This window comes from Ictidomys tridecemlineatus, chromosome 8 (assembly GCF_052094955.1).
Source record: "Ictidomys tridecemlineatus isolate mIctTri1 chromosome 8, mIctTri1.hap1, whole genome shotgun sequence".
NCBI classification, from domain to species: domain Eukaryota; kingdom Metazoa; phylum Chordata; class Mammalia; order Rodentia; family Sciuridae; genus Ictidomys; species Ictidomys tridecemlineatus.
In genome coordinates this window covers 45820104-45844708 of record NC_135484.1, presented here as the reverse complement: position 1 = coordinate 45844708, position 24605 = coordinate 45820104, and the positions used below count along the sequence as shown (strand labels likewise).

Sequence of the window (24605 nt, the reverse complement as noted above, 5' to 3'; positions counted from 1 at the left end):
TCCGCACACGTTTGTAGGAAGATTAACGTAACACTCCAGTGACAATACAGTAGTAGAAGGATTGATTTGGACTGACAAGTTGTTCAGTGAATGATATATTACCCATAAATTTGAATTCTCATTATCATAAAGAAGCAAGGTGAAAATAAGAATTTAAGAGAGTGTTGGGGATGTGGCTCAAGTAGTAGCTCCTTCACCTAGCATGCGTGAGGCATGGGGTTTGATCCTCAGCACTACCTAAAAAAATAAATAAAATAAAGATGTTGTGTCCACTAAAGGCTAAATAATCAATATTTTTAAAATAGAATGTAAAATAGTCCATAAATGTTATATACAAACTGTGAAAGTAGATTCTTCAACAGATTAATTGTCTACCTCGAACTAGAATCAGTTGCCTACTGATTTGCCTGGATGATGTTCTCAATTCTGGTTTTTTTTTTTTTTTTTTTTTTTTTTCATTCCACTAGGCAAACATCTGCAGGGCTTTCTTGATGGCAACATAGTGATTACTGAGCTCTACCCTATTAGAAATACAACTAGTTTTCAACTCATGAAAGTCTATAAAAGCCACTTTTTTAGAAGTCTCTAAACTTTGGAACTATTCAATGATACTCTATTTTTGCCAGCAATACACAATATATATATTTTTTAATGTAAAGGGCAAGGTATTGAACAGACACTTCACAGAAGAAGCAATACAATCAATCAATAAATACATGAAAAAAATGTTCAACTTCACTAGTAATGAGAGAAATGCAAATCAAAACTACTCTAAGATTTCATCTCACTTCAGTCAGAATGGCAATCATCAAGAATATCAGCAACAATAAGTGTTGGCGAGGATGTGGGGGGGAAAGGTACACGTATACATTGCTGGTGGCACTGCAAATTGATGCAGCCAGTCTGAAAAGCAGTATGAAAATTCCTCGGAAAACTGGGATCGGAAGCACCCTTTGACCCAGCTATCCCACTCATTGGTTTATAACTAGAGGACTTAAAATCAGTATACTAAAAATTCATTAAATTTCATTTAAATTAATACAATTTAACAAAGTCAATTTAAATAACATTTAATATAGATTAAGTCATTGAATATTAACTATATAATAAAAATATTAATAAAATTAATTTTAATAAAAATCCTCTTAGTGGTTTTAGAAACTACAGGTATCAGAGAAATATTAGCTATATATTCTACTTTTGTCTGCTGTCTCATTTTGCCTAACTTAAGCTAGAAACTTTTGTTTATCTTTTATCTTAATTTACCAAGATGAAAATGGGAAGACAAAACACCCAGTAGCTACACACATCAGCTTTTCCTTTGTTTTTTCTAAATTTTGCCTTAACATTGACATTATTTCATCCAGTATCCAGGTATTTTCTTATGTTTTTATGTTAAAAGCATATGCCGTTTGATTTCAATCTCTTTTCAAATACATATATCTAAATCCCTGTTGCTTCTGCCATACTCACCAGATGACTGTTATAGTCTTTTAATTTAATCCCATCTTGATTTTTGCTTTAATCTAACAATAATTTGGAATTGTTTCTATGGCCCTAATTTCATTGTATATGGAATTTTATTTTATTTTTTTTTTTTTGAGGAGTCAAAATTCTTCTAATTTTAGATGCACAAGGAATTGCAGCGTGTGTGATAACACCTTTACGGAATTGGCTGGCGTTTTCATTGTGGTCTAGGGCGTGGTAAATTTTGGTGGCTGTAGCCTGTGTGTTTGAACATGATATGTAGTTTTGTGTGCATGGTACAACTTCTTGGTATAGCTACTCAGTCAGGCTGCTTAAGTGCATTACACAGCTCTTCTTTATCCCCTCCCTGCTTGTTGGTGGTTCCTTGTTTGGGTTCTGAGAGAGGGATGTTCAGTTCATGCCTTTCATTCTGCAGGGTTTCCCATGTTTTTGCTCTTTATACCCCATGGTGTGGTACCCCAGATAACTATCTTATTGTTGTCCTGTGCTCTGTGATCCCTGGTATGTAATACTGAAAGCATGAAGCAGCCTGTTACCTCTCAGCTTCTGCAAGTGAAGTGTTTTCTTGCACGTTCTATATTTGCTTTTGTCTTTTCAACTTGATCTACTCTTTCATAATCTATTTTTGTGTTCAGTCCTTGAAATTCTCATTCTTATTTTGGATCACTCAGCATTTCAAATGTCCTCTTCTAATTTCTATGAGGATTTGGTGGTAGAAGGAGAAAGAGAGGTGAAACATGCTCATTTTCAGCCTTTAAGATTGAACTTCAAATCTTAGTGTAGTTTTGATTTTCACTTCTCTAAGTGCTAGTGATGATGAGCATATTTGCATCTATTTGTTGATTAATTTTATATCATCTTGGGAGAAGTGTCTGTTCAGGTCCGTGGCCCATTTATTGAATGGGTCATTATATTTATCTATTTATTTATTTATTTATTTATTTATTTATTTATTTATTTGTGTGTTTGTGTGTGTGTGTGTGTGTGTGTGTGTGTCTATTTAGATTTGTGAGTTCTTTCTATACCCTAGAGATTAGTGCTCTATCTGATGTGTGATGGGGCAAAAGTTTTCTCCCAAGATGTAGGATCTCTATTCACCTCCCAGATTGTTTGTTTTGTGGAGAAGAAACTTTTTTAGTTTGCATCTATCTCATTTATTGATACTGGATTTTAATTCTTGTGCTATAGGAGTCTTATTAAGGAATTTTGGGACTAATCCCATATGATTGGAAAAAGTAGGGCCTACTTTTTCTTCTGTTACATGCAAGGTCTCTGGTTTTATTCCTAGGTCCTTGAATCATTTGAGTGGAGTTTTGTGCATGGTGAGAGATAGGGGTTTAATTGCTCCTCCCTCCAGTTAGAATGTCAGGGATTTTTGAAAATGGCAGCTATTATGAAGACAACAACAATAAGTGTTGGTGAGGATTTCAGGAAACATGTACACCCCTACACTGTCTGTGGGACTGTAGATTGGTGCAGCCAATATGGAAAGCAGTTTGGAGATTCCTTGGAAATTTGGGAGTAGAACCACCATTTGACCTAGCTATCCCTCTTTATGGTCTATACCCAAAGGACGTAAAAACTGCATACTACAGGGACACAGCCACATCAATGTTTATAGCAGCAAAATTCACATTAGCTAAATTGTGGCATTTATACACAATTAATATTACTCAGATACTTACCCTCTCGCTCAGTCCAGGAGACGCTAGTGCCCTTCACTACCTCTGTCAGAGCCTGGTTCAGACAGCTGGTGCCTCGGAGAGGACAGGCTGATCCTGCCTGCCTCCCGTGTACCCTTTTTCACAGGGAGCGACATTAATGTGAGACCAAATAAAATCCAGTCATAGACATTAATAGAATATCTCAAAAAAGTATTTAATAAAAAGGCTAGCAAATACAGGGTCTTTAATGAAACTTTAATAAAATTTATGAGACAAGGAAACTGAAAGCACAATATTTTCTTAGGAACTTTTCTGTTTGGTGTTATTCTTTACAATATAGACGCTTTTCCTAAGAATGCAGGGAGTATGAAATTTCTAAGGCTATCTTGCTGTTTTCTCCATTAAACCCCTTGTCTTAAAAAAAAAAAATCTTGAATCTATATTAATCTTTGTGATTTTTCTGAGTACCTGTATAACATATTTTTCTCAAGAATGCAGTGAGGTCGCCGTTTCCAAGAGCTCTTTAATTCTGAAATATAAGAAGTGTGTTTTCAGGCATTGAAACCCAAAGGCTCACCTAGACACGATGGAGTGAGCAGAATATATAAAAATCTCTCATGACAAATCTGAACTCTGCTTTTCCCAACCATGTGAAGTCTACTGGAATAAGATTCCAAGTAATTTGGCAAGTCGAAGCCAAATATATAGTTTGATATTCTTCTCAGGAGTAAGCCGTGTGATGTTACAGGAAGGCAGATTTTAGTGCTGCATTTCTGATTGTATCCCCCCAAAAGTTGTTCCATGCATATCATGCAAGAATGTAACCTCCAAAAAATGAATAAATCAAAAAGAGGAAATTTGACGTAAGAAGGCTGGATAATATTTGCATGTTCGTGTATTTTTACCACACATCATACCTTCTTATTTCTTCCTTGCTCTGATTTGAAGCATATGCTTTCATTTTTCATCTTGGCTTACTATGTTATCACTTAATAATAATTCAGTAAATTTACTTAGAACAAGAAAGTCACCTAATGACTCATGTCTTAGAGATGCTTTCAAATAAAAGTAATTGTGCATTTTGTACCATAGAGTATTCCCAGTGTTTCCTAGAATCGTTGCAACTGACGCTGGAAGCTTTGAAATAGAGCAGGAGGCATAAGGGCTGTGGCTTGTGACCCTTCCCAAAGTATGTAAGATTGATAGACATTGAATGCAGATAAAGAACTATGCATCATTGAATTTTTTCCTGTCACTAAAATGCTAGTAGAGCTCAAGGAATTGTGAGTCTCTTTGTCTACAGTACAGGAAAAATAAGAAATTTAAAGACTTGAGTTCCATACAATTTCTGATAACATACCTTAGGTTCTCAGCTTAAAAACACAAAAAGAGAAATGTCATCATTTTCCATAGCATTTGGAAACTTTTCATAGGTTGGAAACTTTACTATCAGAGCTCATCAGTTCTCAGACATTTATATGTTTTGAATACTTAGCCAATGTGACTTTGGGATGCGTCCTCCAGTTGTTGTTTCAGTGATTTTGTTCATGCCTAACAACTGGTGGCGTCTTGATTTTGGTAAAATAATGTAAATGTTAAGGTGAAATTTAGAAATAAGAAAGGAAAAGCTGATATGTGTGTAGCTACTAGGTGTTTTTCTTCCTTTTTTTTTTTTTTTTTTTTTTAATTTTTGTAAAGTAAAACAAAAGATAAACCAAAAGGTTCTAGCTTAAGTTAGGTAAAATCAAAGAGGAGAAAAAAGAAGATAATATTGCTAATACTTCACTGCCACCTGTAATTTCCAAAACAACTAAGAGCATTTTTATTAAAATTAACTTTATTGACATTTATATTAAGTTATATAGTCAATATTAAATCATTCAATCTATATTATGTTAAATTTGCTTTGTTAAATTGTATTAATTTAAATAAAATTTAATGAATTTTTAAATATAAATCATACTATAATTTAATATAAATGGAATTTATATTAAATTATAAATAAATTTAATATTTAGAATTTAATATAAACAATATCAATTAATAAAATAAATTTAGATCAAACCATAGTATTAAGAAATTTAAATAATACTACTAAGATTAATTTAAATTAGATTAATTTATATTAAATGATAGTATAATTTATATTTTAAAATATATTAAATTTTGTTTAAATTAATTTTAATAAAAAGGTTCTGAATGGTTTTAGAAACTACAGGTGTCGGAGAAGTATGTGCTATGCAATCTGCTTTTTCTCTTCTCTGATTTCACCTACTTAAGCTAGAAACTTTTGATTCATCTTTTACCTTAATTTATCAAAAGGTTGTAACTACTCCTATTTTAAAGCTTTTCATCTTTCAAAAACTGTTGTTAGCTTATTTCTCTCCCCAACTTGTTTTGATCCAATGTTTTATAAAATGTGTTTATAAGAATTATTGTAGAGCCCCCAATAGTATGTAGATAAGCAGTCCAGATATTTAATGATACATTCCTACTAACTAACTTTTCCATTGGCAATGGATCACGTGATCCCACTTTGGGGTTGACTCATAGAAATACTCTTCCTTCTGGACATATTTATCATCTGGAAAACTGAATTAATGTGAAGTGACTTTCGTAGAGAAATGGAAATCGGCAAAATGGATAGGGGTCATAGAATTTGGATTCAAGGCATCTTAGAATTTATCCACTAAGCTTCCTGTTTAGGTCCTCCCCATTGGAATTTTCTCTTGGTAGTTGTACAATGTTATCTTGGATAAACTAAATATTCTCAACGTTTTGCAACACTATATTTGGTTTTCATGTACTCTAAATCGGAGACATCCTTCTTATGGGTTGGGTTTTTCTTGTTTCCTGTAATTACATGTATCGTTTTTATCTTAATGCCATTAAGTGAGGTTGGAACTAGTGGTTCAAGAAGGCTGCTCTGTACAGTTGCTCGCTAAAGTACATCAGAATTGATAACTGGTGATGATTATCTGCTACATTGGAACAAAATTCTATAAACAAAAAGTGCTACAAAAAACAAAACAAATTTTTTTAAAAGTACTATAGCAAAAAATCACAACAACAACAACAACTAAAGAAATAAAATAAAATACCCAGTAGCTACCCACTTACATATACCAGCTGTTTTGCTTTCTCTTTTTGTCTACAAACACATGGTCCCGTAAGTGTTGAACCTCGTTTTCTCTTAGGATTTTTACTTTGGTCTCTTGAAAAATATCAGAATTCAATGTTTGAGCATCTCCTCTCTCTCCAGGCAACTGGGCTTTTAGTTCTTCAATAGTTTTCTGCAAGTTCTTAATTTCCTCCTCTCTTTCTAAAATTAACTGGCTATGCGCAGCATTCATCTGCTCATATTGGTACTTAAATTCATCCATTTCCTCCTCCTGCTCCCGTAAAGACTGAAGTAGTTGCATTTTACGCTGGTTTTGATTTTCAATTATATTCAGATGGTCTTGAATTTCATCTTCCAGATGATTTTTGACTATATTCAGTTGAGATACCTCCAATTCTAGTTCTGTGATAGCATCAAGAGCTTCAGGCTCAGCCACTGGTACAGCTTGATTGTGCTGTTCCCGAAGTATTTCCAGTTCTACTCGCAGATAGTTGTTTTCTGCTTTCACATAGGTAAGACTTCTGTCCTTTCTTTCAACGGATTGCCTTAAAGTTTCATTTTCTCTTAAGGCCTGAGAACACTTATCTAAATCCTTTTGTAGTTGTGAACTTTTTTCTTCGAGTTTTTCAATAAAAACTTCTTTCTCATTTATGACTTGTGTCAATCGCTCCTCTTCTTCTATGTAAGATGCCAAAATTTCCTCAGTTTCTTTTTCATCAGCAGTCATTTGCTCAATATTCTTTTTGAGTCCTGCTATTTCAAAGTCCTTCTCTTGATTGAGTTGAAGTGCACATTCGTGTTTCAGCTTTAAGTAAGAGGTCTTCAAATTGTGTGCATTGGAGAGTTCCTCAATAGTCTGCCTGTGATTATTTGCTTCTTCCAACAGTCTTTTTTCTGCCTGGTGCAGTTTGGCTTCAGTCTCTTCTTTGTCTCTTTGGAGAGTCTCCGTGATAGTGTCTCTTTCTTGAGAGATTTGATTGTAAGCAGCAATAGATTCTTCCAACTTACGCCTTACATCGTCACGTGCTAAAATCAACATTTCATTTTCCGTCTTGAGTTCAACAGCAACTTTCCTTAAGTTTTCATTGAGCTGTTCCTCTTGAGAAAGATTTTGCCTTAGGTTGCTCACTTCAGCTTCTCGTTCTTTAAGCATGTCATCCTTCCAGTGACTGTTCGAGTCTTCGTTCAGAGAAGTTGGATACTTACTCTTAAATCCAGACAGCTCCTCTTCAAGTTGTCTGATGTGATCCTTAAGCCCCAGGTTTTCCTGCTGGAGGTTTAAACTATTTTTTTGTGACTGATTTAGCTGATCTACTAAATCTTCTACTTTACCTTCAAGCTTCTGCTTAGTTAAATGCAAATCACTGAGGCTCTGCGCATTCTCCGTTAACTTCTCCTTCTGCACATGCAACTCTTGGGATATGTTCATTTGCTCATCCTCAAGTTGACGAACTCTCTTTTTTTCGTCATCTAGATCTTGTTCCAACTTCTTGATGACAAGGTCTCCTTCATTTTGTTGTTTGGATAGCTCATCTTGTATCAAAATCATGTGCTTTGTAGCTTCCTGATTCTGCTGATCCAGTTCTTCTAACTCAGCTATCAGCATTTTCTTCTCATTGATAGTCTGATTCAGTTCTTCCTCCTTTGCCTTCAAGTGAAGTTTTAAGTCTAGTAATTGTACATTCAAATTCACGTCTGTTGAAGCTCTGCTTTTCATGACTTGATAGTCGCAGCTCAATTTTGACAGTGACATCTGAAGTTCCTCTTTTTCTTGACTCAATGATGACTTCTCTTTTTCTAAAGCTTCAACATGCATTTTAAGTTTCAGATTGTCTTCAGCAAGGCGGTTATCCTGGTTTAAACCATTTAGTCTCACGATTTCCTTCTCCGCATCAGCCAGGGCTCGTTGAAGCCTGAACACTTCTTCCACTGCTGAATGCTGAGGAAGGGTTCTTCCCTTTTCTGCCACAGTAGAACTCTGCTCCCAAACTGAAATTTCATGCTGATGATCATCTATGTCTGGACTGTGGTTTGGTTGAAGAGTCTTGATAGTATTTAGTACTTTGCAGATTTCACTCGAGTCAGAATGGTGTGTTCCCTGAGCCTCAGCAATCTGCCTCGAGTGGCCAACTTCAGATTCATGTTTTGCAACTTCAGTTGATAATCTGTTTGTTTCTTGTTGTGATACAATTATGTCACTAAAGTCCGTGTCATCATCACGAAAGGCTGAAGAATGACTACCGATCAGGGAACCGAACGGAGCCGGTGCGGTTGTTGTTGGCACACCACAAGCTCCCGAGCGTACTGATTGAGCAGCTGCCCGTAGTTGGAACATTTGATCTTGCAGTACAGTCTGTCCTGCTTTAAGATGGCTGATCTCTACCTCTTTCTGTTGCAGTTGATCTTGGCAACTTACAGACTGATGGTTTCTTTGTAGCTCTGGCGCTTCATGCTTTTCTTCCAGGTCAGTACAATACTTTTTCGGTCTTTCATTCTCACATCTTAGTGTGGAGTCAGTAGTTTCCATTTCCTTTCTCCGACAATGATGTAAAGCTGCTTCTGGGTCTCCTAAGTCATCCAGAAGCATGTCCCTGGTGAGGGTGGAGCTACGGCCGGTGAGGAAAGCCAAGCTGCTCCCCACCTGAGCCAAGAAGTGGCCCAAGCCTGAGCCCAGGCCTCCAAACCAGGCCGACATCGTGGCCACTTCAGCGAGCCATCGGACCAGCTCTGAGAAGCGCGTCCATCACCATCCACTTCTCTGCCCCGAACGTCCTCCGCCGTTGCCGGGGTCAATTATGACCCAAGCGCTCAGAATTCCTCAGAGCGCGGGGTTCCTGGGGCTCCACCAACCACCAATCATCCCTTCCTGCCTGTAAACTCAGAAGCCTGTCCTGCGCTTTGACCAGGGACCTGCAGCCAGTAGCACACTCACCCCCTGCAGGGCCTCTGCTTCTTCCCTGCACTTGCCTGTCAGCTATTGGCTCACGGGATTGGGCAGGGGTGGCTGGGAGGAGCTAGAGATCCAGGAAAGTGTCCTAGTTTGAGTCCCAAGGCAGTGTGCTGTGGAGCCAGGAAGAATCAATGTTGTAGATGAAATCCAAAGGTAGTTCACTGGACAGTTCCCTCTTGTCTGGGAGAGGTGGGCTTTTTGTCCCATTCAGTTGCATTCAGCTGACGAGGTGAGGTCTCGCTCCACATTAGAGAATGGAATCTATTTAACTAAAAGTCCCCGATTCAAAAGTAAATGTCACCCCATAACACCAGCACAGACACACCCAGAATAAAAGTTGGCCAAGCATCTGGGCATCGTAGCCCAGGCGAGTTAACATATAAAATTAACCATCACAAAGTCTTAATCAGTCTCAGAATTCAAATTATAATATGGATTAGATTTCACTAAAGAACCATCTTTACCCTTTCCAAAAGTAAATTTTTGCTGTTAATCTATACATTTTCGAGTTCAGTTGAACATTATTTGGTCCTTGTTAATTCTGATTGAAGTTTATTTAAGTGCTCAAAAATTCCGCTTAAATTTCACTTAAGAAAATTTGTTTTAGAGCCAATGGGTTGATGTCCACTTAACCTATTGTTGTTTATCAGTGCCAAATATAATCCAGGTTTCAAGAGTCCAGAGTGAAATAAAAAGTTGAGAAATTTTCTACTATGGAGTAACAATCCTAAATGTAATTCCCATACCTCTGAGGATCAGAAGGAGTTAAGATAAGGCCCTGCTTTCCAAGGTGTTTAAATTCCAACAAGTTAATGAGGAGGCAGTTTTGTAGAGTTGGGGACAAAGCAAAGAGATGAAGCACGTGGGCTGTAACAGACATACCCATTGGGACCAGAGCAATTTTGGAGCTAAACTGACAGAACGCATTTATAAGACCTCTCTCACAAGCATGAGTTGAACAGTAAATGACAACATAGTGTGTAGTTCTCACCTGATGGCTGGTGCAGAGAAAGTGGCCAACAAACAGAGCCTGCTGCCACTTTGTTCATATTTGCTTTTTGTTTTGTTTAGGATCATTTTCCTTATTACCCTTTAGAAGGGGTTTGGGTTTGCTCCCATTACTCTCTTCCCAGAGCCCATTTTCAGGAGACTCTTTTCCTTGAGCTGTTCTTTCTCTATGTCTGTTCAGGAAACAAAACCTCAAGGTGGCAGAAATAAAATTTAAAAAAAGGAAGAATTTTTGGAAAATTAATGGTTAAGTAGATCCTAAGGATTATATGAATCACCTCATAATGTCTCTTGCCTTCAAGATAGCAGAGCAAGTAGACATAATTACTCCGATTGCTATCAGAAACTAGTGACTGCATTTGTGTCCTGGGCTAGAAAAGGAAATCTTCTTGGTCCTTCTTATTCATCTCCAAATCTGAGAGAGAAGTCAGGCCTGTGTTAGTCAGTCTCTCCTCATAAAAGACTAATATAAAAATTTAAGCCCCTTTTAGCATCTGCTGAAGTGAGAATCCACGCTGTACCCCAGCTGTGTCTACTGTTGAAGAAGGCGTCAACAATACCAAGTGTCCTTTTCTCCCTTTAGACCATTCCTCCTGTGTGTGTGTGTGTGTGTGTGTGTGTGTGAGAAGACTCTTTCATCACTTTGACAACATACCTGAGAAAATTAAATGAGTAAATATTTATTTTGGTTCAATTTCAGGCTCCATTGCTGTGGCCTGAAGTGAGGCAGATTACCATGGCAGAGAGCCTGGCTTCAAAACAGAGCTTCTCAACTCATGGAGATCAGGGAAATGGTGAGGGGAAGAGAGGACTGAGGAATATGATGTACCCGTCCAGGGAATCAACTCCAATGGCCTACCCTCCAACTAGGCCCTACCGCCCCCACAGTTTTGACCAACTCCCAATAGTCCTGTCCAATCATGAACCCATCAGTGGATTGATCCACAGATGAGGTTAGAGCTCAGGATTCAATTCACCTTTCTGTAGAGTCCGTTCTGAATGCTGGTAGATTGGGGTCCAAGCTTTCAACACATGACCTTTGGGCAACATTCCAGATCCCAATTATAGCAGGGTGCCTCCTTCTCTTTAGGTGTTCTGTGTTTGTTTATTGTTTTCAATCACAAATAATGATCCTTTTTCAGTGTAAGACCTATCACATTTGGCTTGAATGTGGTTCCAGTGGTGGTTGCTCCTCCTGCTGAAAGGCATTTCTGATCACTCAGATTCAGTCTTCTGGCATGGTTCGCTCTGACCACAGCTGTTTGTCATTTTATATTTCTATCTGAGAGAGAAACCTACCTACTGTATTCGAAACTGACCATCCAAATGAAAGCATTTCTCTTCTTCCAAATATGTTTGGAATGTTCCTGGAAGCTATGGGGGATATGGAGGGAAAACCCCGGCTCATTCGCGAGCACATGTGACAGAAAGCATCCAATAATCATAAGGGTATCCTTATACATATATTCAGTGCCCCAAAAGCACAAGGTATTGTGATAGATATTGTGAACAACATAAAGCTGTGTTATATACATTTCCTGCTGTGAAGTGCAATTGAATACAGTCAATCAGTGGAGAAGATGTTCCATAGAGTGATCCTTGAATTATAATGCAAGGCCAGCCATTGACGACTGTGGTGGTGAGGATCTCATATGGGGCAAAAGACTGAGTAAGAAAGAATAAGCCAGAAGTAGAGAGCCCTGAATAATGTGGCTTTGTTAAAACACAGTTGAAGGTTAAAGTAATGAAAGCTTTTTGAGTCTATAAACATAGGGTGATAAATTCTATGCAAGACATTAAGTTGGTACTTCTTTTAATACCTCATAATTCATTCAAACATTTTCTTATAGATTTCAGTAGAATTTTTAAATCTCTTCAATATGGGCCTCGTCTCTTCTTGTTTCTTTTTTTAAATGTTTATTGGTTGCTCAAAACATTACAACGATCTTGACATATCATATTTCATACATTTGATTCAAGTGGGGTATGAATTCTTACTTTTACCACGTGTACAGTTTGCAGGATCACATTGGTTATACGTCCAAGTTGATACATACTGCCACACTAGTGTCTGTTATATTCTGCTGCCTTTTCTATTCCCTCCCTATCCCCCCTTCTGTCCCCTCCCCTCCCATAATCTCTCTCTACCCCAGCTACTGTAATTCATTTCTCTCCTTTTTTCCCCTTTCCCCTCACATCCTCTTATATGTACTTTTGTATAACAATGAGGGTATCCTTCCATTTCCATGAAATTTCCCCTTCTCTCTCCCATTCCCTCCCACCTCTTGTCCCTTCTAATTGGTAATCTTCTTTTCATGCTCTTCCAGCCTGCTCTGTTTTGAGTCCCCCTTCTTATATGAAAGAAGACATTCAGCATTTCTTTTCTAGGGATTGGCTAACTTCACTTAGCATAATCTCCTCTAATGCCATCCATTTCCCTGCAAATGCCGTGGTTTTGTTATTTTTTAGTGCTGAGTAATATTCCACTGTGTACAAATGCCACATTTTTTTCATCCATTCATCTGTTGACTGGCATCTAGGTTGGTTCCACATTCTAGCTATTGTGAATTGTGCTGCTATGAGCCTTGACGTAGCTGTATCCCTATAGTATGCTCTTTTTAGGTCTTTGGGAATAGTCCGAGAAGGGGAATAGCTGGGTCGAATGGTGGTTCCATTCCCAGCTTTCCCAGGAATCTCCATAATGCTTTCCAAATTGGCTGCACCAATTTGCAGTCGCACCAGCAATGTACAAGTGTACCTTTTCCCCCACATCCTTGCCAGCACTTGTTGTTGTTTGACTTCCTAATGGCTGCCATTCTTACTGGACTGATTTGGTGTCTTAGAGTGGTTTTAATTTGCATTTCTCTGATTGCTAGAGATGGTGAGCATTTTTTCCGTGTATTTTTTGATTAACTGTATATCCTTCTCTGAGAAGTGTCTGTTCAGGTCCTTGGCCCATTTGTTGATTGGGTTGTTTGCTTTCTTAATGTTTAATTTTTGAGTTGTTTGTATACTCTGGATATTAGGGCTCGGCACATTTGTATTTTTAAGAATTGGCATAATCAATGAAATGTTCCGCACACGTTTGTAGGAAGATTAACGTAACACTCCAGTGACAATACAGTAGTAGAAGGATTGATTTGGACTGACAAGTTGTTCAGTGAATGATATATTACCCATAAATTTGAATTCTCATTATCATAAAGAAGCAAGGTGAAAATAAGAATTTAAGAGAGTGTTGGGGATGTGGCTCAAGTAGTAGCTCCTTCACCTAGCATGCGTGAGGCATGGGGTTTGATCCTCAGCACTACCTAAAAAAATAAATAAAATAAAGATGTTGTGTCCACTAAAGGCTAAATAATCAATATTTTTAAAATAGAATGTAAAATAGTCCATAAATGTTATATACAAACTGTGAAAGTAGATTCTTCAACAGATTAATTGTCTACCTCGAACTAGAATCAGTTGCCTACTGATTTGCCTGGATGATGTTCTCAATTCTGGTTTTTTTTTTTTTTTTTTTTTTTTTTCATTCCACTAGGCAAACATCTGCAGGGCTTTCTTGATGGCAACATAGTGATTACTGAGCTCTACCCTATTAGAAATACAACTAGTTTTCAACTCATGAAAGTCTATAAAAGCCACTTTTTTAGAAGTCTCTAAACTTTGGAACTATTCAATGATACTCTATTTTTGCCAGCAATACACAATATATATATTTTTTAATGTAAAGGGCAAGGTATTGAACAGACACTTCACAGAAGAAGCAATACAATCAATCAATAAATACATGAAAAAAATGTTCAACTTCACTAGTAATGAGAGAAATGCAAATCAAAACTACTCTAAGATTTCATCTCACTTCAGTCAGAATGGCAATCATCAAGAATATCAGCAACAATAAGTGTTGGCGAGGATGTGGGGGGGAAAGGTACACGTATACATTGCTGGTGGCACTGCAAATTGATGCAGCCAGTCTGAAAAGCAGTATGAAAATTCCTCGGAAAACTGGGATCGGAAGCACCCTTTGACCCAGCTATCCCACTCATTGGTTTATAACTAGAGGACTTAAAATCAGTATACTAAAAATTCATTAAATTTCATTTAAATTAATACAATTTAACAAAGTCAATTTAAATAACATTTAATATAGATTAAGTCATTGAATATTAACTATATAATAAAAATATTAATAAAATTAATTTTAATAAAAATCCTCTTAGTGGTTTTAGAAACTACAGGTATCAGAGAAATATTAGCTATATATTCTACTTTTGTCTGCTGTCTCATTTTGCCTAACTTAAGCTAGAAACTTTTGTTTATCTTTTATCTTAATTTACCAAGATGAAAATGGGAAGACAAAACACCCAGTAGCTACACACATCAGCTTTTCCTTTGTTTTTTCTAAATTTTGCCTTAACATTGACATTATTTCATCCAGTATCCAGGTATTTTCTTATGTTTTTATGTTAAAAGCATATGCCGTTTGATTTCAATCTCTTTTCAAATACATATATCTAAATCCCTGTTGCTTCTGCCATACTCACCAGATGACTGTTATAGTCTTTTAATTTAATCCCATCTTGATTTTTGCTTTAATCTAACAATAATTTGGAATTGTTTCTATGGCCCTAATTTCATTGTATATGGAATTTTATTTTATTTTTTTTTTTTTGAGGAGTCAAAATTCTTCTAATTTTAGATGCACAAGGAATTGCAGCGTGTGTGATAACACCTTTACGGAATTGGCTGGCGTTTTCATTGTGGTCTAGGGCGTGGTAAATTTTGGTGGCTGTAGCCTGTGTGTTTGAACATGATATGTAGTTTTGTGTGCATGGTACAACTTCTTGGTATAGCTACTCAGTCAGGCTGCTTAAGTGCATTACACAGCTCTTCTTTATCCCCTCCCTGCTTGTTGGTGGTTCCTTGTTTGGGTTCTGAGAGAGGGATGTTCAGTTCATGCCTTTCATTCTGCAGGGTTTCCCATGTTTTTGCTCTTTATACCCCATGGTGTGGTACCCCAGATAACTATCTTATTGTTGTCCTGTGCTCTGTGATCCCTGGTATGTAATACTGAAAGCATGAAGCAGCCTGTTACCTCTCAGCTTCTGCAAGTGAAGTGTTTTCTTGCACGTTCTATATTTGCTTTTGTCTTTTCAACTTGATCTACTCTTTCATAATCTATTTTTGTGTTCAGTCCTTGAAATTCTCATTCTTATTTTGGATCACTCAGCATTTCAAATGTCCTCTTCTAATTTCTATGAGGATTTGGTGGTAGAAGGAGAAAGAGAGGTGAAACATGCTCATTTTCAGCCTTTAAGATTGAACTTCAAATCTTAGTGTAGTTTTGATTTTCACTTCTCTAAGTGCTAGTGATGATGAGCATATTTGCATCTATTTGTTGATTAATTTTATATCATCTTGGGAGAAGTGTCTGTTCAGGTCCGTGGCCCATTTATTGAATGGGTCATTATATTTATCTATTTATTTATTTATTTATTTATTTATTTATTTATTTATTTGTGTGTTTGTGTGTGTGTGTGTGTGTGTGTGTGTGTCTATTTAGATTTGTGAGTTCTTTCTATACCCTAGAGATTAGTGCTCTATCTGATGTGTGATGGGGCAAAAGTTTTCTCCCAAGATGTAGGATCTCTATTCACCTCCCAGATTGTTTGTTTTGTGGAGAAGAAACTTTTTTAGTTTGCATCTATCTCATTTATTGATACTGGATTTTAATTCTTGTGCTATAGGAGTCTTATTAAGGAATTTTGGGACTAATCCCATATGATTGGAAAAAGTAGGGCCTACTTTTTCTTCTGTTACATGCAAGGTCTCTGGTTTTATTCCTAGGTCCTTGAATCATTTGAGTGGAGTTTTGTGCATGGTGAGAGATAGGGGTTTAATTGCTCCTCCCTCCAGTTAGAATGTCAGGGATTTTTGAAAATGGCAGCTATTATGAAGACAACAACAATAAGTGTTGGTGAGGATTTCAGGAAACATGTACACCCCTACACTGTCTGTGGGACTGTAGATTGGTGCAGCCAATATGGAAAGCAGTTTGGAGATTCCTTGGAAATTTGGGAGTAGAACCACCATTTGACCTAGCTATCCCTCTTTATGGTCTATACCCAAAGGACGTAAAAACTGCATACTACAGGGACACAGCCACATCAATGTTTATAGCAGCAAAATTCACATTAGCTAAATTGTGGCATTTATACACAATTAATATTACTCAGATACTTACCCTCTCGCTCAGTCCAGGAGACGCTAGTGCCCTTCACTACCTCTGTCAGAGCCTGGTTCAGACAGCTGGTGCCTCGGAGAGGACAGGCTGATCCTGCCTGCCTCCCGTGTACCCTTTTTCACAGGGAGCGACATTAATGTGAGACCAAATAAAATCCAGTCATAGACATTAATAGAATATCTCAAAAAAGTATTTAATAAAAAGGCTAGCAAATACAGGGTCTTTAATGAAACTTTAATAAAATTTATGAGACAAGGAAACTGAAAGCACAATATTTTCTTAGGAACTTTTCTGTTTGGTGTTATTCTTTACAATATAGACGCTTTTCCTAAGAATGCAGGGAGTATGAAATTTCTAAGGCTATCTTGCTGTTTTCTCCATTAAACCCCTTGTCTTAAAAAAAAAAAATCTTGAATCTATATTAATCTTTGTGATTTTTCTGAGTACCTGTATAACATATTTTTCTCAAGAATGCAGTGAGGTCGCCGTTTCCAAGAGCTCTTTAATTCTGAAATATAAGAAGTGTGTTTTCAGGCATTGAAACCCAAAGGCTCACCTAGACACGATGGAGTGAGCAGAATATATAAAAATCTCTCATGACAAATCTGAACTCTGCTTTTCCCAACCATGTGAAGTCTACTGGAATAAGATTCCAAGTAATTTGGCAAGTCGAAGCCAAATATATAGTTTGATATTCTTCTCAGGAGTAAGCCGTGTGATGTTACAGGAAGGCAGATTTTAGTGCTGCATTTCTGATTGTATCCCCCCAAAAGTTGTTCCATGCATATCATGCAAGAATGTAACCTCCAAAAAATGAATAAATCAAAAAGAGGAAATTTGACGTAAGAAGGCTGGATAATATTTGCATGTTCGTGTATTTTTACCACACATCATACCTTCTTATTTCTTCCTTGCTCTGATTTGAAGCATATGCTTTCATTTTTCATCTTGGCTTACTATGTTATCACTTAATAATAATTCAGTAAATTTACTTAGAACAAGAAAGTCACCTAATGACTCATGTCTTAGAGATGCTTTCAAATAAAAGTAATTGTGCATTTTGTACCATAGAGTATTCCCAGTGTTTCCTAGAATCGTTGCAACTGACGCTGGAAGCTTTGAAATAGAGCAGGAGGCATAAGGGCTGTGGCTTGTGACCCTTCCCAAAGTATGTAAGATTGATAGACATTGAATGCAGATAAAGAACTATGCATCATTGAATTTTTTCCTGTCACTAAAATGCTAGTAGAGCTCAAGGAATTGTGAGTCTCTTTGTCTACAGTACAGGAAAAATAAGAAATTTAAAGACTTGAGTTCCATACAATTTCTGATAACATACCTTAGGTTCTCAGCTTAAAAACACAAAAAGAGAAATGTCATCATTTTCCATAGCATTTGGAAACTTTTCATAGGTTGGAAACTTTACTATCAGAGCTCATCAGTTCTCAGACATTTATATGTTTTGAATACTTAGCCAATGTGACTTTGGGATGCGTCCTCCAGTTGTTGTTTCAGTGATTTTGTTCATGCCTAACAACTGGTGGCGTCTTGATTTTGGTAAAATAATGTAAATGTTAAGGTGAAATTTAGAAATAAGAAAGGAAAAGCTGATATGTGTGTAGCTACTAGGTGTTTTTCTTCCTTTTTTTTTTTTTTTTTTTTTTAATTTTTGTAAAGTAAAACAAAAGATAAACCAAAAGGTTCTAGCTTAAGTTAGGTAAAATCAAAGAGGAGAAAAAAGAAGATAATATTGCTAATACTTCACTGCCACCTGTAATTTCCAAAACAACTAAGAGCATTTTTATTAAAATTAACTTTATTGACATTTATATTAAGTTATATAGTCAATATTAAATCATTCAATCTATATTATGTTAAATTTGCTTTGTTAAATTGTATTAATTTAAATAAAATTTAATGAATTTTTAAATATAAATCATACTATAATTTAATATAAATGGAATTTATATTAAATTATAAATAAATTTAATATTTAGAATTTAATATAAACAATATCAATTAATAAAATAAATTTAGATCAAACCATAGTATTAAGAAATTTAAATAATACTACTAAGATTAATTTAAATTAGATTAATTTATATTAAATGATAGTATAATTTATATTTTAAAATATATTAAATTTTGTTTAAATTAATTTTAATAAAAAGGTTCTGAATGGTTTTAGAAACTACAGGTGTCGGAGAAGTATGTGCTATGCAATCTGCTTTTTCTCTTCTCTGATTTCACCTACTTAAGCTAGAAACTTTTGATTCATCTTTTACCTTAATTTATCAAAAGGTTGTAACTACTCCTATTTTAAAGCTTTTCATCTTTCAAAAACTGTTGTTAGCTTATTTCTCTCCCCAACTTGTTTTGATCCAATGTTTTATAAAATGTGTTTATAAGAATTATTGTAGAGCCCCCAATAGTATGTAGATAAGCAGTCCAGATATTTAATGATACATTCCTACTAACTAACTTTTCCATTGGCAATGGATCACGTGATCCCACTTTGGGGTTGACTCATAGAAATACTCTTCCTTCTGGACATATTTATCATCTGGAAAACTGAATTAATGTGAAGTGACTTTCGTAGAGAAATGGAAATCGGCAAAATGGATAGGGGTCATAGAATTTGGATTCAAGGCATCTTAGAATTTATCCACTAAGCTTCCTGTTTAGGTCCTCCCCATTGGAATTTTCTCTTGGTAGTTGTACAATGTTATCTTGGATAAACTAAATATTCTCAACGTTTTGCAACACTATATTTGGTTTTCATGTACTCTAAATCGGAGACATCCTTCTTATGGGTTGGGTTTTTCTTGTTTCCTGTAATTACATGTATCGTTTTTATCTTAATGCCATTAAGTGAGGTTGGAACTAGTGGTTCAAGAAGGCTGCTCTGTACAGTTGCTCGCTAAAGTACATCAGAATTGATAACTGGTGATGATTATCTGCTACATTGGAACAAAATTCTATAAACAAAAAGTGCTACAAAAAACAAAACAAATTTTTTTAAAAGTACTATAGCAAAAAATCACAACAACAACAACAACTAAAGAAATAAAATAAAATACCCAGTAGCTACCCACTTACATATACCAGCTGTTTTGCTTTCTCTTTTTGTCTACAAACACATGGTCCCGTAAGTGTTGAACCTCGTTTTCTCTTAGGATTTTTACTTTGGTCTCTTGAAAAATATCAGAATTCAATGTTTGAGCATCTCCTCTCTCTCCAGGCAACTGGGCTTTTAGTTCTTCAATAGTTTTCTGCAAGTTCTTAATTTCCTCCTCTCTTTCTAAAATTAACTGGCTATGCGCAGCATTCATCTGCTCATATTGGTACTTAAATTCATCCATTTCCTCCTCCTGCTCCCGTAAAGACTGAAGTAGTTGCATTTTACGCTGGTTTTGATTTTCAATTATATTCAGATGGTCTTGAATTTCATCTTCCAGATGATTTTTGACTATATTCAGTTGAGATACCTCCAATTCTAGTTCTGTGATAGCATCAAGAGCTTCAGGCTCAGCCACTGGTACAGCTTGATTGTGCTGTTCCCGAAGTATTTCCAGTTCTACTCGCAGATAGTTGTTTTCTGCTTTCACATAGGTAAGACTTCTGTCCTTTCTTTCAACGGATTGCCTTAAAGTTTCATTTTCTCTTAAGGCCTGAGAACACTTATCTAAATCCTTTTGTAGTTGTGAACTTTTTTCTTCGAGTTTTTCAATAAAAACTTCTTTCTCATTTATGACTTGTGTCAATCGCTCCTCTTCTTCTATGTAAGATGCCAAAATTTCCTCAGTTTCTTTTTCATCAGCAGTCATTTGCTCAATATTCTTTTTGAGTCCTGCTATTTCAAAGTCCTTCTCTTGATTGAGTTGAAGTGCACATTCGTGTTTCAGCTTTAAGTAAGAGGTCTTCAAATTGTGTGCATTGGAGAGTTCCTCAATAGTCTGCCTGTGATTATTTGCTTCTTCCAACAGTCTTTTTTCTGCCTGGTGCAGTTTGGCTTCAGTCTCTTCTTTGTCTCTTTGGAGAGTCTCCGTGATAGTGTCTCTTTCTTGAGAGATTTGATTGTAAGCAGCAATAGATTCTTCCAACTTACGCCTTACATCGTCACGTGCTAAAATCAACATTTCATTTTCCGTCTTGAGTTCAACAGCAACTTTCCTTAAGTTTTCATTGAGCTGTTCCTCTTGAGAAAGATTTTGCCTTAGGTTGCTCACTTCAGCTTCTCGTTCTTTAAGCATGTCATCCTTCCAGTGACTGTTCGAGTCTTCGTTCAGAGAAGTTGGATACTTACTCTTAAATCCAGACAGCTCCTCTTCAAGTTGTCTGATGTGATCCTTAAGCCCCAGGTTTTCCTGCTGGAGGTTTAAACTATTTTTTTGTGACTGATTTAGCTGATCTACTAAATCTTCTACTTTACCTTCAAGCTTCTGCTTAGTTAAATGCAAATCACTGAGGCTCTGCGCATTCTCCGTTAACTTCTCCTTCTGCACATGCAACTCTTGGGATATGTTCATTTGCTCATCCTCAAGTTGACGAACTCTCTTTTTTTCGTCATCTAGATCTTGTTCCAACTTCTTGATGACAAGGTCTCCTTCATTTTGTTGTTTGGATAGCTCATCTTGTATCAAAATCATGTGCTTTGTAGCTTCCTGATTCTGCTGATCCAGTTCTTCTAACTCAGCTATCAGCATTTTCTTCTCATTGATAGTCTGATTCAGTTCTTCCTCCTTTGCCTTCAAGTGAAGTTTTAAGTCTAGTAATTGTACATTCAAATTCACGTCTGTTGAAGCTCTGCTTTTCATGACTTGATAGTCGCAGCTCAATTTTGACAGTGACATCTGAAGTTCCTCTTTTTCTTGACTCAATGATGACTTCTCTTTTTCTAAAGCTTCAACGTGCATTTTAAGTTTCAGATTGTCTTCAGCAAGGCGGTTATCCTGGTTTAAACCATTTAGTCTCACGATTTCCTTCTCCGCATCAGCCAGGGCTCGTTGAAGCCTGAACACTTCTTCCACTGCTGAATGCTGAGGAAGGGTTCTTCCCTTTTCTGCCACAGTAGAACTCTGCTCCCAAACTGAAATTTCATGCTGATGATCATCTATGTCTGGACTGTGGTTTGGTTGAAGAGTCTTGATAGTATTTAGTACTTTGCAGATTTCACTCGAGTCAGAATGGTGTGTTCCCTGAGCCTCAGCAATCTGCCTCGAGTGGCCAACTTCAGATTCATGTTTTGCAACTTCAGTTGATAATCTGTTTGTTTCTTGTTGTGATACAATTATGTCACTAAAGTCCGTGTCATCATCACGAAAGGCTGAAGAATGACTACCGATCAGGGAACCGAACGGAGCCGGTGCGGTTGTTGTTGGCACACCACAAGCTCCCGAGCGTACTGATTGAGCAGCTGCCCGTAGTTGGAACATTTGATCTTGCAGTACAGTCTGTCCTGCTTTAAGATGGCTGATCTCTACCTCTTTCTGTTGCAGTTGATCTTGGCAACTTACAGACTGATGGTTTCTTTGTAGCTCTGGCGCTTCATGCTTTTCTTCCAGGTCAGTACAATACTTTTTCGGTCTTTCATTCTCACATCTTAGTGTGGAGTCAGTAGTTTCCATTTCCTTTCTCCGACAATGATGTAAAGCTGCTTCTGGGTCTCCTAAGTCATCCAGAAGCATGTCCCTGGTGAGGGTGGAGCTACGGCCGGTGAGGAAAGCCAAGCTGCTCCCCACCTGAGCCAAGAAGTGGCCCAAGCCTGAGCCCAGGCCTCCAAACCAGGCCGACATCGTGGCCACTTCAGCGAGCCATCGGACCAGCTCTGAGAAGCGCGTCCATCACCATCCACTTCTCTGCCCCGAACGTCCTCCGCCGTTGCCGGGGTCAATTATGACCCAAGCGCTCAGAATTCCTCAGAGCGCGGGGTTCCTGGGGCTCCACCAACCACCAATCATCCCTTCCTGCCTGTAAACTCAGAAGCCTGTCCTGCGCTTTGACCAGGGACCTGCAGCCAGTAGCACACTCACCCCCTGCAGGGCCTCTGCTTCTTCCCTGCACTTGCCTGTCAGCTATTGGCTCACGGGATTGGGCAGGGGTGGCTGGGAGGAGCTAGAGATCCAGGAAAGTGTCCTAGTTTGAGTCCCAAGGCAGTGTGCTGTGGAGCCAGGAAGAATCAATGTTGTAGATGAAATCCAAAGGTAGTTCACTGGACAGTTCCCTCTTGTCTGGGAGAGGTGGGCTTTTTGTCCCATTCAGTTGCATTCAGCTGACGAGGTGAGGTCTCGCTCCACATTAGAGAATGGAATCTATTTAACTAAAAGTCCCCGATTCAAAAGTAAATGTCACCCCATAACACCAGCACAGACACACCCAGAATAAAAGTTGGCCAAGCATCTGGGCATCGTAGCCCAGGCGAGTTAACATATAAAATTAACCATCACAAAGTCTTAATCAGTCTCAGAATTCAAATTATAATATGGATTAGATTTCACTAAAGAACCATCTTTACCCTTTCCAAAAGTAAATTTTTGCTGTTAATCTATACATTTTCGAGTTCAGTTGAACATTATTTGGTCCTTGTTAATTCTGATTGAAGTTTATTTAAGTGCTCAAAAATTCCGCTTAAATTTCACTTAAGAAAATTTGTTTTAGAGCCAATGGGTTGATGTCCACTTAACCTATTGTTGTTTATCAGTGCCAAATATAATCCAGGTTTCAAGAGTCCAGAGTGAAATAAAAAGTTGAGAAATTTTCTACTATGGAGTAACAATCCTAAATGTAATTCCCATACCTCTGAGGATCAGAAGGAGTTAAGATAAGGCCCTGCTTTCCAAGGTGTTTAAATTCCAACAAGTTAATGAGGAGGCAGTTTTGTAGAGTTGGGGACAAAGCAAAGAGATGAAGCACGTGGGCTGTAACAGACATACCCATTGGGACCAGAGCAATTTTGGAGCTAAACTGACAGAACGCATTTATAAGACCTCTCTCACAAGCATGAGTTGAACAGTAAATGACAACATAGTGTGTAGTTCTCACCTGATGGCTGGTGCAGAGAAAGTGGCCAACAAACAGAGCCTGCTGCCACTTTGTTCATATTTGCTTTTTGTTTTGTTTAGGATCATTTTCCTTATTACCCTTTAGAAGGGGTTTGGGTTTGCTCCCATTACTCTCTTCCCAGAGCCCATTTTCAGGAGACTCTTTTCCTTGAGCTGTTCTTTCTCTATGTCTGTTCAGGAAACAAAACCTCAAGGTGGCAGAAATAAAATTTAAAAAAAGGAAGAATTTTTGGAAAATTAATGGTTAAGTAGATCCTAAGGATTATATGAATCACCTCATAATGTCTCTTGCCTTCAAGATAGCAGAGCAAGTAGACATAATTACTCCGATTGCTATCAGAAACTAGTGACTGCATTTGTGTCCTGGGCTAGAAAAGGAAATCTTCTTGGTCCTTCTTATTCATCTCCAAATCTGAGAGAGAAGTCAGGCCTGTGTTAGTCAGTCTCTCCTCATAAAAGACTAATATAAAAATTTAAGCCCCTTTTAGCATCTGCTGAAGTGAGAATCCACGCTGTACCCCAGCTGTGTCTACTGTTGAAGAAGGCGTCAACAATACCAAGTGTCCTTTTCTCCCTTTAGACCATTCCTCCTGTGTGTGTGTGTGTGTGTGTGTGTGTGTGAGAAGACTCTTTCATCACTTTGACAACATACCTGAGAAAATTAAATGAGTAAATATTTATTTTGGTTCAATTTCAGGCTCCATTGCTGTGGCCTGAAGTGAGGCAGATTACCATGGCAGAGAGCCTGGCTTCAAAACAGAGCTTCTCAACTCATGGAGATCAGGGAAATGGTGAGGGGAAGAGAGGACTGAGGAATATGATGTACCCGTCCAGGGAATCAACTCCAATGGCCTACCCTCCAACTAGGCCCTACCGCCCCCACAGTTTTGACCAACTCCCAATAGTCCTGTCCAATCATGAACCCATCAGTGGATTGATCCACAGATGAGGTTAGAGCTCAGGATTCAATTCACCTTTCTGTAGAGTCCGTTCTGAATGCTGGTAGATTGGGGTCCAAGCTTTCAACACATGACCTTTGGGCAACATTCCAGATCCCAATTATAGC

At 37.5% G+C, this 24605-nt stretch overlaps 1 protein-coding gene and 1 pseudogene across 1 annotated transcript in view; one reads left to right on the top strand and one right to left on the bottom strand.

The window, feature by feature from the left end:
* LOC144366070 (heat shock factor protein 2-like) overlaps positions 1 to 24605 on the top strand; it is a 112772-nt gene that overhangs the window by 46940 nt on the left and 41227 nt on the right. The gene's annotated exons all lie outside the window — the stretch shown is intronic.
* Positions 6262 to 22273, bottom strand: LOC144365761 (thyroid receptor-interacting protein 11 pseudogene; annotated as a pseudogene).